We start from the raw sequence: 16,971 nt of genomic DNA, 5'->3' as shown, positions 1-16,971 counted from the left end.
ACATATTTATTTTTTTGTGAATTTAATTCTGTTATTTATTATTTTTGTTTTAATTAAAGTCAAGATATTTTTTTTTTTGTATTATTGTTGTATTGTTGTGAATGAATATAGGGTTATCAATAGCAGAAAGTATTTTGTGAAATGATTAATTGGTTTTGATAGCAGCCGGCACCATCAAGCAATTTATGAGTAGATACTTTTTTTATAATCGCACACTGATAGTCCAAAAATAGTTGCAGGCGGTCTTTGTGGCATAGTTACCTATTATTGAAGACTTCAAGGCTAATTTGAATCAGTTTTGGGGAATATAAATTTACGCATATTTTTTTAGATTTGAATTGAAATTATCACATGATTTTAATTTGGAAGCAGCAGTGTGGGATTCATGTATATTTAAATTAACTGACGCCCAATTTTAGAAAAAGAGTCTTAATTCCAGTATAAACAAATAATTCAACTCTGTGAGTTTCGTTGGGCGCCACTTTTTTATTTTAGTATATTCACTGACATCAGAATAAGAATAATTCAAGCTAAATGGCGCCCAACATGGTCATAAAACATAAAATCGGAATTTTTTTGTCACGTTGGGCGCCATTTCTTCTAATTTTATTTCTTTAACTGACATAAGAATCGGAAGTACTCAAACCAAGTGGCCCCCAACTTGCATATAGAACGTAAAACATGGAGTAACCTTTTATTTTGGGCGCCTTTTTTTTCTTTACCCTTTTTAAATGACACACGCCCAACGTAGGGTATATGTCAAATATGAAATTATCTCCTCAACTTGAAAAATAAAACTGAAAGTAGGGAATTATCTGATTAGTTGTGCGCCATTTTTTTTTTTTATATTTACTCATATTGAATAGCATTGGAATCAGAAGCACGCAAATTAAATGGCGCCCAACGTAGGGAACAACACGTCAAATATGGAGTTATGTATCTACAGCAACTAAACCATCTTTTCAGGATTTTAGACAATGGGACAGTATTTTCACTATAAGCAACAATTACCTGTTACCAGTTTTGTTTGGCGCCCAACGCGATTAAACTCCTTTAGTACACTTTTCTTAAAACCTATGCTGGGCGCCAATTTTTCTTCTTTGTTTTTGTGGCTTGTGTATTCTCAATATTCAAACAAAAACAAATAAGTTAGTTTATTTTATAATTCTTCAAGCACACAGAGTTGTAGGCATTACACTCATTTTTTAACCAACGTTTAAGGGGTCAAAGTTCAACATTCAGTTTTACACAAAATCATTCTTATCTATCTTAAATGACACTGCTGGAAAATAAAAAAAATTACAGGTAGCTACTTTGTTTTCATCCGAAAGAACAAAAACTTAAAATTTGAATAAACATCATAACCTAAATCAAAGCTTTTATTAACAAATTGTTTTTCGCTTGCAAAACTGTTTTTTCCTTGCTTTTTCTCTACTCAAGAGAGAAGTTGTCAGAAAACTTTTAGTTGGCTTTTAATTATTATGTTAATTATTATGTTAAGTTCTTGTTCTTTTTTTTTTGTCATCATCAGCGAACAACTTCATCAAGAGATTTTTAGTTTATAAGTCAATTACTTTAGAATGGCTTAATTATTGTACAAATTTTTTTTTTCTTAGAAATCGCAACAAGTTTTTAAAACAACCATTTCAACTTTTATTCATCAAGCGTTTTTTTGTTATGTTGTTGACTATTTTTTTTTGCTGTTCTTTCTGCCTCTAAAGACTCATAAACAGCAAATTAAAATCTATAGCTAAATTGTAAAGTCACGTTTTCTGCCTCAAGGGTCACACTTCGCCCGGATAGATTGTAATTAGTAGTCGCACGTGTAGCGACGTCAAACGACGTTCATATGTACTATATACCACCATGTGCATATATTGTGTACGTACCGGGGCAGGGACGACGACTAAAAAAAAATAACGTCGTCTACGTCTCATTGGAATATATCCACGATTGTGTGCTTCACAAGTCAATAAACTACTTCATCAAGCCATCATCATCCAGCTTTAAACAACAACAATATCAGCCAATTGTTGTTATTTGTCGTATAGTGTAAATCACAAGACTCCTGCACCATAAGTAAAGTCGTGTAATTAATGATTTTTAAAACAGCTCTTTTACCCATATAAAACATAGGTTGAATTGTTTTTTGTTTAGCTTTTGTTGATGGATCGGTCTGTGTTAGTGGCAGGAGGCAGTATTTTATTTTTATTCAATATTCAAATCACCCACATGTCTGGTTTTGATGGTAGAGGCAGGAAAAGTTTTAGCTACATATATTATATATTGCCGCCTCTGTCAAAGCAGAGGGTTTGAATTTCGACTGAAATCAATAAAAAATAAAGAATACAATTTCTCACGATTTTTTGTTTTATAGCTGAGACATAAAAAAGTGTCAGACAAAGCAGAGGGAGACAAATGAATTCGTATGGTAAAGGGATACATGATGGTAATGCGTATGGCATCACTTATGTCAAGAATTTCCGGTTACGCATTGATTTTGTTTTTTGCTATTAAGTTTAATACGATTCAATCGATTAGTCATCTAGATAAAAATATAACAAATTTTTAAAAAAAGGTTTGGCATCTCTCCCGTTGCCATTGATAAAGTAAAGGAAATGACTAAATGCCAATTTGACAGATACGCAATTTGAGTCATAGACAAAATGTTTATGTATTTACTTATAACTTTGCAGCCATTCCCCAGCAAACGCAGAACTACAGAAAAAACCGGTGAAATATGTACGTAAAAGAAGTACTTCTTTTCCACTGAAAAAAGATAGGAGCTCGGGAAAAAACTCAGTTATATACTTTCTGTATATAAGAATACGTGAAGCAGCTATCTCTTTCTTGCATGCAAGATGAAATTAATTTCCCCTCCATTAATAGTACAAACAAATGTACTTCAAAAGGGCATCAGCGAAGCACTTCTGGAAGTGGTTCTGATGTACATTTTCCAGTACTTTTTTACCTACAGAAAAAATCACTGAAACTTGTACTTTTAAAGTACTTATTTGGAGCACTTTCATTGGTTTATATCCGTACTGCTAAAATCCATAGGTATTTTAATTTCATCTGAAAATAAAAAAATCTTCAAAACAAACAAACAATTCTTTTAAACAACTATTATTTATAATCCAGTCAAATAAGGGTTTAACCTCGGAATGAATGTTAGTAGAATTTTTTTTTGCTCAATATCTTCGTTTTGCCATTCTATAACATATCTCAAAAGTCTAGAAAAATCTCATGTCCGCTTGTCGCGATTTCAAGATCAAATCGCGAAATGGAGATTTTCAAAATTAGCAAAAATAGGCTATGGTATTATATACACATATGATACATGATTTCAAGGTATTTTTTAATGCTGATTCCAAAAAATCTAAAATCAAGGCAATCTGAAGTCTCTGAAAAAAGTTATACCTGTTTTTCATCTTTCAACCCATATTATTATAACAGTTGCTAACTTATTACCGAAAAACCCTTAAAAGTAATGGTAGCGGAATCATATTTTGCATGAGGGTTTTCATATCCATTATCATTAACAATCAAAATAATGCAATGCAAAAAAAACATTTATATCTATGACAAAATGGTATTTTTTGAGAAAAGGGGAAATTTTGGGATGTGCACTAAAAAACATCCTGGTACCATCTTGGAATTAGTGCTAATAGGCTAATTTTTTTATTTCTATCTTGTTTGGATATTCTATAACTTATGTCAAAAATCTAAAAAAATCTCATGTCCGCAAGTTCTAATTTTCCAGGTTAAACTAAGTTAGGTGCAGATTAAAAAAAAAATAATAAGAAAACTTTAGATTCTTGGTATACACCAACATAACCCATATCATTTCAAGGTATTTTTTAACGCTGATTCCAACAAAACCCACAAACAAATCAATATGACCATCCCTGAAAAGTAATGTACCTTATTCATGTTGATCTGACACAAATATCTGAAGAGTAGTTTTTCAATTTTTTCAAATCTGCACCTTATCTTCAAACCAAGAAAATTAGGACTTGCGGACATAAGATTTTTTTAGATTTTTGAGGGTAGTTAAAGAATATCCAAACAAAGATTAAAATGAAAAAATTAGCCTTTTAGCACTTATTCCTAAGATGAACAAGAATCTTCTTTAGTGCATATCCTAAAATTTGCCCCTCCATCAAAAAATGCCATTATCTCGTAGGTATATATATTTTTTGTAATGGATTGTTTTGATTTTTAATAATGATGGATTCTAAAATTTTCATGCAAAATTTGGTTTATCTACCATAACTTTTAAGGGTTTTTCGGCAGTAAGTTTGCAACTGTTATAATAATATGAGTTGACAGATGAAAAACAGGTATAACTTTTTCCAGAGACGTCAGATTGTCTTGATTTTAGATTTTTTGGAATCAGCATTAAAAAATACCTTGAAATCATGTATCATATGTGTATATAATACCATAGCCTATTTTTGCTAATTTTGAAAATCTCCATTTCGCGATTTGACCTTGAAATCGCGACAAGCGGACATGAGATTTTTCTAGACTTTTGAGATATGTTATAGAATGGCAAAAGGAAGATATTGAGCAAAAAAAATTTCTACTAACATTCATTCCGAGATTTACCCCTTTTTTCTCCTTATTTTACTGTATTATTAATATTTTATTGGAAAAACACAAAATAGTTTTTTTTGAAAACAAAATACATAAAAAAAGATCCTTGGGCACCCGACTGTGGCCTGGCCAGTTGAGAAAAATGAAAAAGAAAAAAATACTCTGCAGTCTGCACTTTGGTGGTAGTTTTTGTATCTTGTTTTGATTTTTTTTTCTAAATTCTCAAGGCTGAAGCTGCTGTAAACTCAGTCAATGATGTCTGGAATTGATCGCCACTAAAAGACAGAAAAATCAACAACTTTATAATTTATCAATTTTAGCTGCGTTCCTTTGGAAATATTTATCTACTTTTTATTACTTAAAACTACTTTGCTATACTGAAAAAGTAGTTCAAAGCAGCTTTAAGTACTAAAAAGTAGATAAATATTTCCAAAGGAACGCAGCTTTTATAATCAGCATACCTTTACTTTCCAAATCAATTGGTGGTGGTTTTTGTGTCATTTTTTTATGATTTTTTTTTTTTTCTAAATGCACAAGGTTGAGGCTGTGCATTTTGATGTTGGAAATGGTGGAATTTATGTGGCGTGTCGAAGAATTTATGCGGTAGATTGTTTTTTTTAGAAAATAGTTTTCACAAATAACACTGAGAAGATTATTTATTTTTTTAAGTTAAATTGTTCTATTTATCTATCAAATGGAGCACAGAAATGTTTTTTTTTCTTAACTAATATGTTGCTGTGGCTATCAAGGTTTCACTAGAAAATATAAAATGCAGGAAAAGTCAAATCAATGGCGCGCCGCCATTACAAAAGAGACAAAACTTTGTGCAATGTGCATTGCATACATGGCACTCTTTTCCTCCCATTTACCAAAGAGTTTATTTTTTTCAGGAGAAACAAAACTACAATATTTTGAGGGGAGAAATTTTGGTAAATAAGGAAACACATACACCTACAAAGTATAGACTTTGTTGGTGGTTGTAATTTCCCCTAAACTACTGAGGTTTGGTTTGCAGGGTCGTTTGAAAGTTTTGGAAAACATGTTACAATACACTCGATTTACACTTTTTCTACTTGACTGTCAACTTGCATCCAAATTTTAAATCAAATCAAACAAAGCCTTTCAAAATTTCGAATCTCTAAAACGGTGTTATCATTGGCTTAACTCCACAGACTCATTTTGACAGATATGTGAGTCCAAAGATTTTAAATAAGTTTAAAATTTCCTGGCTCTTTTGGCTATCTCTTTCTTACCATGAAATGTAAGTGAGAGAGCAACACAGAAATTCCAAAAGGAGTGTATAGAGTGAGGTCATGATGACAGAAATGTTTGATCTATGTCAACTCCGACCTCCCTGCCGAGTCAAATGTCATAGAGAAATTTTATTTGTTGTGACGAATATTGATCACAATTTTGACACTTAATTTGATATCCTAATGAAATGTCAAAATTTCGTACCATCTGTCACCTAAAAATCAAAAAACCTCCAAGAATTTAAACTATTTATAAACGAACAGTTTTTAAAAGTACGTCAATGTGTTTCTCATTCAATGTATTGACATGGCCCCATGGGGACCTGAGGCACTGTTTAAAGTCAAGTCATGTGTTTTTTGTTTTGTTTTTTTTTTTTTTTTGTAAAAAAAAACAGCTCAGACACATTTATCACCTAGAAGAGTAATCCGAAACTTCAGATTCGCTTTGGTTAATCCCCTCAATGTGTTTAGTTTAGTTCCAGCTAAATTTTTTTGTTCAAGGATTCAGTTTTCTTTTCATTTATCTCGCAAAGTCCCCCCTGAGCCCAACCAGAGACTTGACAGCACAAATGAACTTAATAAATATGCTACGGACGTGACTTTTTGTCATTTTTTTTTTTGTTTCTTTAAGAGCATTATAACATCGAAATTTGGTATGGCACAACTATCACACTCCATTTGTTGGCATCACATGAAAGGCAATGTCACATACCACAATGTCCCACAATATAATTTGTAAGGCAGTTAAATCTGCATGTGGAACGTCAAAGAAAACGACAACCGCGCCATCCAACGACACAACGACTCAAAGATAATTGCACTTGTTAAAGAATTTGATTGAGTGTCGTGTGTTTTATTTTTTTTTTTTTTTTATTCAAACGAAAATAATAGATAGATACTCTGCTCTGCTCCCTTGACAGATAGACATACTGACAACACACAATGGGTTAATTAGAATGACGTTTAGATATGTTTGTGTGTCTCTCAAACTGACATTTCAAGATCATGGTTGTTGGCAAAATATGTGAACAGAGAAAAAAAATAAATAAAAAGACGAAAACACAAAATTACATTTCAACTTTTCATCGCCAGACCTCGCGATGCACTCTATTTGTACTGCACTTAACGATGAAGCGACAACAATGACACCCGGATGTGAGCATCTTTTAAAAAAAAACCATCTGCTTGCAATAAACCAAAGCAATGCGGCGATGGCGAAACTGCAATTTACTTGCCGCTCGTATATGTTTTGTTGCGTGTTTAATGTTTTTTTTTTTTCTTTTCTTTAAGAAAATGCTCACCATGATTGCATGAACTGTGATTTCAAAAAAAAAAAAAAGAAACAAACAAAAAGAGACTAAAAAAAAACAAAAGTTAATTGAAAACATTCAATGACATTGCCACACAAAACATGCAACCAAAATGGAATTTAAATGAATCATTGAGTTTGTTTTGGTTTAATTAGATCGAAAATTCAATTTGCCACACAATTGCATAAGCAATTACGCATTATAATTTGCAACTTGCCCCAGCCATCGCACAAACAACTTAATTAGCATGCATGTGCTAAAGTCAACAGGTCAAAGCGAAAATAGGTATGGAAGTGTTAAGAAAACACCTGTTTCCACCTTTAAATGGAATAAAGATATTATAAAATGTAGGTCTCTATATCTGGAAACAAACAAATTAGAAATTCTTTTTGATAAGGAAAGTAAATGTAGAATCAGCTGTCAAAGTTTTTTTTTACTTGTATACCTTTGCCATTAAGAAGGTAATCAACAAAATGATTTATGATAGTTTTTTGACGTTTATCGTCAATTTGTTGTTAAGCAACAAACACATTGTTCCTTATGAATAACAAGAAACTTATCAGGTACATTCTACCTGCTATTCAACAATTTCTAACATGATGCGGAACTTAGCGCCATGAAATAAAGAAACAATAAGCTAAAGTAACAATCCTAAACGGAAACCAGTAATAAAACAATGTTTTTGGTATTCTTAGATTTGAATGTCAAATGAGCAGTATTTTATCACAAAAAGCAACAAACAGGTCGAAAAAACCTGTTGCATTAAGAGAATTTGCTTTGTTTGGTTACTGAGTTAAATGGTTTTCGTGTTAGATTATAAATATTTTAAGATATTTAAATGACATCTGTCATTTTAGCAATTTAAAAGTGAAAGGAAGCTAATTTATCTCGTTGGATATTTAAAAGAAGAATGCTGTGGTACTTGACTTAAAACACTGGATAGTGGATTCCCTACAAAGTATAACAGTTTTGCTGCTATAATTGAAAATGGCATTACTTTTATCTGTGCACTATTCTATTTCGCTCTATACAAAAGAAAGATAGAGACAGATTGAACATCTTAAATAATTTGTCTCTTTGACAAATAAGACTGTTCTACTGCTAAAAGCTGTTATACTGAGAAATGTACCCGACCAAGGTTCTATCTTACTCAACTCGACAAGCCTATTCATTCATAAATGTCAACTTCAAAGAACATGAATCGATTAATGTGGGTTTTATTTCTCAAGAACTTTCTTCTTGTTCAATGAGCGATTAGCTCTTCAACTTCCATGAACATCATTCACACACGTTCCTCAACAATGACTTTGTCGATTGGAATGCACCATGCTCTCTACTATATACACACGAATGCTCAAAGAAATTCTTCTCAAGAATTTTCAACTTCCGATTGCGTCACGCACTCTACACGCTTCTTCATCTTCGCAACGGATTCCCCATACCAAATATGAATGGTTACAATAATTTTATGATGATGACTCATATTCAATGGTATCTCTTTAAGCTGAAGGAATTCCTCTCATAATAAAATCTGTCAATATCTGACAAACGTGCAACTATTAACTCTACACAAGACAACCCACGTGAAGTTGGCTACACATTTGAATGAATCTTACAAAAGTGATGAATTACAGTTAATTGCGGAGATAGGAGACAGAGGGTGTTGTTATAGACTTGAAGTCTAGTTGGATATAATTTTCATGTAAGTGTGGGTGCATGTTGTTTATAAAAGATTTTAAAGCTGCTTTAGAGGCTTGTTTTATTTGTTTTGGTTTTTTTTTTTTTTTGAGAAATTCTTTACAGTTACGCCCATACGAAATTAGTTTTTATTGACGAAAAGAATTTTTTGTGCGGGTTTATAACTAGGTTTATGGTTATTGTGAAGTGTATTTTTAGAGAAAAACTATTTGAAACTTATTTCCATAACTAATTAGTAAGTATGTGGAACGGAATTTATGACGTTATGTGGATAGAATGTTACTATTTGATGTAACTTTTCGTGTTTGAATAATATTTGAGCTAAGTGAATACAGTTCGTTAAAATTACTGAAAACAAGTTAAGTGTAACTATCCCCTTAGGTTCATTTAATTAGTGAATCTGGATCTGGAGTAATTGGATAGTTAGATATAACGGCATAAAAAGGCTATTGACTTCATGTTATACTTTCGTTCAGTTCTAAGTTAAATAGAAATTCTTGTGTCAAAAAAATTATAAAATTACATCTCATTGGTAAACTGTCAAAATTTCAATTTGTTTGTCATAGTCAAGTTGTTTTCTTTTAACAAAGTTATATTTTCCATGGAAATGACAGGTATTCTTTCGAAATGACAGCCGGCTTATATGATTTTTTCACCGAGTAGGTTTTTTCTCTAAATTGAATGATTTCAAATGAATAAATTATAAACACAACATTCATACAATATTTTGTATTGAATATGAAAAACCTAATTAAGTTATTTGACAAGAAATTATTCATTTGGGTACCTATTATTTTTATCATATTCAATGTTTAGTAGGTACAAAAAATGCCACTTTTTGTTTATGCTATATTGATGTAGGTCAGTATACCTCAAGGTCTTTGATCTTTGTACTCAAAATAACTTTGATTTTTTATTTTTGTTGGGCATTTACTTTTATTTTCAATATAAAGCTTAATCATCGGTTTTATTTTCTGTTGACAAACCGCAATTCTTCCTTTAAAGCGTGACTTGGCGCCGCACAAAAGTGATTCATTCGTGAAGGTTAAAACATGAACAGATTCACATTATTTTTTAGTGAAAAAAGAAAAATATTAAAAATGCAAAGCCTTTATACCTTCTCGAAATCTGAATTGCATTCAGAAGAAAAAATTCAAGTTATTTAAACTTCACAGCTTGGGTTTTTTTTTAAGTCATATGAATTTTGTCAACAAGTTTGCTAATGGTCCTTCATTTATTGTCTTTTTTAATCTCTTTTTCCAATAAACTTCAAGGTCATTTGGAAAGGAATGTCGGAATTTTGTTTGGCATTTCATGTAGCTAGCATTTATTTAATGGTACCAGTGTGATGTGAAACTCGTCACCCGGAATGCTTTTGGAGAGTTTTGAAATCGTTCGTTGACTTCAAATGACTTCAGGCAAACTTGCTTCTGAATTTGAAAACGGAATCAAAACCAGAAGCATTCACATTGTTTGAAGATAAGCTAAATGTCAAACTAGTACAAAACACAAAGTTATGCATCGTTCGTATTGCACTTGCGTTTCGTGTTGTTTTAGAAATCATTTTGACATTTCTGTGAGTCCAATGATCCTTTCCTCACTATGAAGTGCAAGGCAGAAAACAACACAGAAATGTCAAAATGAGTCGACGGAGAGAGCACCGTCTATAAATTCTTCATAAGGAACACGTCTAACTGCAAATTGAACAGGGTGTATCGGCAATTTTTTTTTTTTTTGTTTGTAAAAATTGTTAAAGAAATTTAAAAAAAAAAAATTAAACCAATTTGCTTGAAACGTTTGCCATTTTTATAGTAAAAAGCTTTGTAAAAAGTCAAAATAAATCAAATCAAATAAGTCTTTAATGAATAGCTAATTAATAAGTCCTTGGCTCCCATTCAAAACTGACATTTGAAATTGAATTTTAAATAAGTTTTAACTTTTCAGTTTGTTAAAAGTTTTCTCATAATTAAGTAATTTATTTTAATTCGACTAAACAAAAACAAAAAAACACAAAAATAAATCTAAATAAGATTACAAAAAAAAAAAACTGTAAGTCGTTCACGTATAGATCATACAAACAAAAATGTATTTCTATACAAGCATTATAGAGGTATACTTTGACAATCTTAAGTGGCAGTGTAGGTCATTTAAAATACAATTTATTATCATGTATACTGCCAAGAACCGATGTTGTACACAGCGTGTCATAAGAGCAATTCAGCGATGTCAATCAAAAAAAGTTTCGAGATTGTTTTATATATATTTTTTTTTTATTTTATTTTTTTTTTAACTCTTGTCTGGTTTTGAAATTGAGAATAATAGAAATTGATTGGGAAAAGAGAAAAAAACAACTTCAACATTTATCAGTTAACATTTAAATGAAAACAAAACAAAAAAAAATGAAGTGTTGTATTTTTAAGTATTTTTTGTTTTTTTTTTTTAGTATTTTCCAATGCAGATAGATGGTTTTTGAATTTGTATATTTATCAGTATTTCTGATTTGTGGTATTTTTCAAAATAAAATAAGTATTTACATTCTTATGACGTTGGCATTTTGGGTAATTGAGGTTCCACTTGACCTTATCCCAAAATTTAAATTGTTTTTATGTTTTCGATTGGATTTAGACATTTCATTGTGTTTAAGAATTTTTTGGGAAAATAGTTTCGAAAATATCTTTGTCTTGAAACAGAGTGAATTTGAAGGATAAGTGCACTCGTCTCATTCCAAGATCAAAGCTCATGAATTCATCTTTTTCCTTCAAAAAATATCATCTGTCAACAATTTATGGATACAGATATTTCCGATCGCATTGATCTTCTAAATGAATATTTGTTTGTTTTGATTTCTCTTATATACAAGTGAGAAAGACACTGTGTGATGTAGATATAATCTACTTCATCTAGATATCTCTCTACTTAATCAAACATTCATTTAAAAACCAATCCAACATGTTTCTTTTTTCATATGACCTCCTTTTTCCATTACAGAGTGCGCAATGGATATTATAGTCGTTTTTCTTTGAACTACTACTCACTTCGCATTTATGTATATTTAGTTTTAATTATTTTCTCTTCTCTTCTTGAAGTGGTTTGTAAACAATTACAATAATATACATTTTGATGGAGCAATGAAATCCTCATCTATAATCAAAGATTTATCTCTATATCCACTATAATGATCAACCATGATCACTATATGGATGTCAAAAAAAAAAAAATTAAAACAAACATAAAACAGATATCGATCGTGTACCAACTCTAGGTGTCGATTTATTATAGAAATTATGGTGTGGTTGAAGCTACTGAATTACTGAAATTTTGTTTTAAGAAAAGTATTAGGTATTCATTACATTCAAGTACTAACAATATGCACTTCCTTTGATAGGTAGATTGATTTTCAGGTCAAAATGCACATTATGAAGTTAATCGGAAATAAAACATAACCACAAAAGAGTGAAATCGATTTGGTTTTGATATGAAATCGATTTCATGCAAATGTATTTTCCTTACCTATACGATTTAAGGTTCTGCTTTCACTTTCTCACTGTATGCATGCACTAATGTCAGTAATTGAAAATCTATTTTTACTCAAGCCTGGAATGCATTCGATTGATTTTAAAGTGAGGTATTACATGGAGCGTGCAGTCACTCTTATACTAACGTTCAAACAAATGATTTTCTTGCTTTCATTTAACTGTACTATATGAAAACTTATTCACTAAGATCAAACGAAAAAAAAAACTAAGGAAACCTGTGATACTCAAAAGACAACTCGTTATACTAACCGAAATAATCCTTCATACTTGCACCTGCTGCAGCAACCTGTAATACTTGACGCAGAAGCCAGTGATACTTACCTGGTCTGTCCATGATACTTATCACAAAAACTCATCATATTTTCTGGTGCAATTCTTGATACTTACAGAGAAAGCTATGATACTTACTGGAATAACCTGTGATACTTTTCATGGGAACCCATGATACTTATTAGGCCCATCTGTGATACTAAACAGGACTGCCCGCGATACTTTCCTGAACAACCCCTGTTACTTGTCTTGGCAACCAGTGATAATTACTAGAGCAGCCTGTGATGAAAACAGTGATATATACCAGGCTAGCCTTTGATACTTACCTGATACTTATCGCTGCAATGCTTGATATTTACCGGTGCTCTACTTGATATTTGCTGTGCCAACCCATTATACCTACCTGTGACCGAGATTAACCAAATCGAAGAAACCAAACCGCAGCAATAGTGATGAAATTCTCTGTTTCGTTTAGATTTGAGGCTAACCTGCTTAAAGAGTGTTCTCAAACTCAGTTTAAATACAACTGTTTTGACAACTGTCAAAAATAAACAAAACGTTTCTTTCCGTTTTTTCAAATGAACAAAGTACCATTGATTGACTTAAATTGTTTCTTTTTACACATTTATAATTTCCGTTTCTTGTATGTAGGAAATATTTCACGACAAGCAAAAACAACAATTTAACTTCTTCGAAGTAGAATCTGACGTCTAGCTTTGAAGCCCAACTTTAAGGCGTGTTCGCACAACAATTCTGATAATTTGCTTAAAAGTTTTAAATCAGAAAATTTGTTATGTTTTGGTTCTGTTCCGTTACTTAATAGAAAAAACATTAAAACAACGTTTTTAATGTTTTTTGTGAGTTTTCTTTGACTCTATAAATCAATTTAACTTTAAAGATTGCATCTTGAGTCAATTGGCATGGCACTATACTATTCGACATCTTTGCTATTGTTATTTTCTTTTTTAACTATCTTGCCAAACATTGATATTACACACACTTGCCACTGTAAGTTCACCGAAATATAACCCTAACCTTTAGTGCTCTTAAAAAAAGAAAACCTTTTAAACAACCCAACAAAAACATTAATGTCTACTTAGACACACGTGTTGTTTAACATAAACTTTCTTCCTCCATATGAAATGTCTAACATTAATGTGCGTAATAAGGGGGGTTCACATTGACCAATTTACCGGACAGACCGATTGTCATTTGGCCTGATGGCTGAATTATATTTTTCGTTCACACTCATCAGACAATTTTCATCAAACCCCATTTTTCATCTTATTTTTAATGTATCTTTCGCCTATTCTGCTCTCAAATTCAAGAGAATGGATTATTACTGTCTGCCGGACAGACATGTCGTTCAATTGACTAACATGTCCGTCCGACAATCAAAAAATCAAAATTTTTTGAAAACCATCCGGCAAACCGGACAGGCAGTCGGATGGGTGTTCACATTATCAAATTAGCATCAGATCAGACCAAGTGGTGGCTGGTCTGTCCGGTAAGTTAGTCAATGTGAACCCCCCTATAGTCGTAAATTTTAAGCAACATCATTTCTTAAAAGTTTCTGAATCTAACCTTTCTATGCGTGTTAAATGGTTTCAAACAAGAAAAACAGTTTAAATGTCACAAAAAAAAAGAAAGAAAAAGCTTAGACCATCTGTCATGCAATGGAAAAAAATCGTTCCATATTCACTCTCATATCTATGGCGACGCATCTTTTTGATCTGCAAAATGACAGCTGGTTGGTATCTGTACAAAATCAACTACTGATCGACGACAACGACGCGACATCAAGTCGTCGGTGTTGCGTTGTCGTCGTCGTCGATCCGCTAGAAAAACAAAACAAATAAACGTAGTGTAAACGCATCCCGTCAATAAACCTGATGCGCGATTGAAAAATGTCAAGTCTGTGTGGTCTTCATTTTTAAAATGTTGTCGGCTCCACGACTGATTATGATAGATTTATTTATTGCAGACAAAAACAAAATTGCAAGCAAAAACAAAAAAAAATGCTAAACATTAACATTTGTTTGACACACGTGACAATCTTCCAATGGAATCATAAATCGAAATGATTGTTTACACAGATATCTTTTATATAAACCTCTACCCCATAAATGTATAGTTTTTTTATGATCTTTTTATAAAAATAACAGACATGCTCTGAAATTGTTATTAAAACAAACACACTGTTTCTTTTTTTGTAAGAAAAAAAGTATCTAATTAGCAAATGTTTCCGGTAAGCAAATAACTTAAGTAAAATTGAAATTGCGACGCAGAATTTATGACACAATGTCATAAACCTAACGAAGATATGGTGATGACAACCTTATTTTGGTGGTTATCGTGATTCTGCAAAATGACAGAATGATCACGTCTTTCCTCCAAGCAGAAAAACAGCGTTCCGAAAATGTTTATAAATTTTGACATATAAAATGTCTATATTTGCTCTTCGTTTTCATTTTGCAAAATGAAATATCATAAAGTTTATCTTATCATGTGATAAATTATATCATGTTTAGTTATTGTGATAAACTAAAGGGGAATTACTTTTGTATGAAAAGATAAGATAAAGTAGAATCTACCTATTCTATTGGCAAAAATACACAATTCAAAATGCGTACGTGAGGTAAAGCTTTATTTATTATTAACTTTTGATATCCGTCACTTTTGCAGTCTGAAGTAGTACCAAGATATGCACTTGTAAATTCTGAAAATAATAATATGCGTTCATAATTTTTTCGTGGAAAATGTTAGCGCAAACATTTTCGTTAGCAATGACTGTAATATGGTGGGTGCAAAAGTACTTATCGTAAGTTTACTCATATCTTATTGACGTTTAAATGAGTTTTATCGATCAAATTTGCTTATGGGAAATACCAGCTATATATCTACATGTGAAATTAAATCAAATATAGATGGAAGTTCTACGTGCGACATAAAAGTTTTTTCGTACTGGTGTAACCTTGAATACAATGTTGTTTATAGAAATCCATATTTTATGAAGATAAACAGATTTTTTCGCATGACGTGTTTCATTTTATTTTAATACTGTCTGTTAAATAAAAACGGTTTGTGGCAACACAAATTATTTAGTAAATGAGTGGAACAAAATTTATTTGACGCAGATAGAAAACTATCCAAATACTTATTCGTAGCTAAAATAAAGATGTTACTATGGCACTTCATAAAAATTTTGAAATAATCTTCAATCTCTGGGTGGGTAAATTTAACCAGTTTAAGGTTAGGGTTTTTAAGCAACAGTATAACAGATTATAACACGTTTTTTTTACAAATGAAACAAGAACTAATTGCAATTTTGTTTGCACTTTTTAAAGGTCATTCCAAACAAAGGGCTACCAACGACATCGTTTTTGAATGAAAAAGAACTCCACACCTGAACGTCGAGGATCCGATGTCGATTTATTTTATACAATAACGCCGCGGTAGCATTTTTTTGTCGTTGTTTTGGGATGGCTCTTAAAAGTGGAAACAAAATTGCAGTTAGTTCTGTTTGTTTCAATAATAATAAAAAAAAACTGTTATAATCTGTTATAAAACGTTAATTTAATTACAATTTCATTAAAACTTAAATGATTTGAGTTGTAAGATGAATACATCTACTTAAATAATTTTTTTATGATCTTAGAAACAGGTTAATTTAACTGGGAAAACCCTTCAATTTAATGAATGAAGAATAACAATATTTTAATATTGTTTCGTTGAACTAAGATGTATAAACAAACCTATATTCGAAAAAGGTACCGGAATACCTTTGTAGGTACATAATCATTGTAAATTGAATACAACATTCATTTAATTGACAATTATTTTCGTTTATATTTGGTACAATATGGACTTCCTTATATAGAATTTCATGAGTCATCTTTCAATCGATTGAGTAAATGAATAAATTTGTATACAAGTCATTATTGAATGTTTACACAAATGTTCAACTTTATTTATTTGATTGAAAGATAATGTATATTGAATCCCAAGTAGGTATATGTACTTGTTATGATGGAAAATCCCTACAAATGTTATGAATAGGTAAACCTTTAGGTAAATTTTGGTCAATGGAGACTAACTAACAATGTTAAATTGAAGTTTTAATAAAGCATAAACTGTCTTTGAAAGCTATTGACCATTTTTTTAATTAAATACAAATATATATTTCATCATTAAAATGTCAATCAAAATTGATGAGGAGATTGTTTTTGAAAGCATCCATTGATAAAATTCTATTTTAAAATACAGCTTTTAATTATAATCAAGAATCAATTATTTTTAATCTCA

At 31.2% G+C, this 16,971-nt stretch overlaps 1 protein-coding gene across 2 annotated transcripts in view; it reads left to right on the top strand.

The window, feature by feature from the left end:
- Window positions 1–16,971, top strand: part of LOC129912689 (breast cancer anti-estrogen resistance protein 1) — an 82,419-nt gene that overhangs the window by 38,621 nt on the left and 26,827 nt on the right. The gene's annotated exons all lie outside the window — the stretch shown is intronic.

Source organism: Episyrphus balteatus, chromosome 2 (genome assembly GCF_945859705.1).
Source record: "Episyrphus balteatus chromosome 2, idEpiBalt1.1, whole genome shotgun sequence".
NCBI classification, from domain to species: domain Eukaryota; kingdom Metazoa; phylum Arthropoda; class Insecta; order Diptera; family Syrphidae; genus Episyrphus; species Episyrphus balteatus.
Note: the sequence above shows the minus strand (reverse complement) of the source record. Positions and strands in the feature narration are given on the sequence as shown.